The sequence below is a fragment of the Cicer arietinum genome, chromosome 2, assembly GCF_000331145.2.
Source record: "Cicer arietinum cultivar CDC Frontier isolate Library 1 chromosome 2, Cicar.CDCFrontier_v2.0, whole genome shotgun sequence".
Classification (NCBI taxonomy): domain Eukaryota; kingdom Viridiplantae; phylum Streptophyta; class Magnoliopsida; order Fabales; family Fabaceae; genus Cicer; species Cicer arietinum.
In genome coordinates this window covers 46809281-46809565 of record NC_021161.2, presented here as the reverse complement: position 1 = coordinate 46809565, position 285 = coordinate 46809281, and positions in this window count along the sequence as shown.

The following is a 285-nucleotide window of genomic DNA, read 5'->3' as shown; positions in this document are numbered from 1 at the left end:
ATATTCCTCCAACTTTCTTCAATTTTGGTAAGTTTATATTATATTATATATTTAGTTTTTTATTTTAAATTTTATTTTTGATTTGAAGTTATTTATGTAATTAACATTATTGAATTTTTATTTTGACAGTGGTTGTTAATTACTTCGAAGAGTTCTAAGCTCTGTACGTGAAAGCTTCAAGTCAGACACTATCCGGCATCAAGTTAGCATTTTATACATTTTAAATTTAGATTAGTAAATATATATGTGATATTATAAATATATTTATATTATTTTTAAAATATA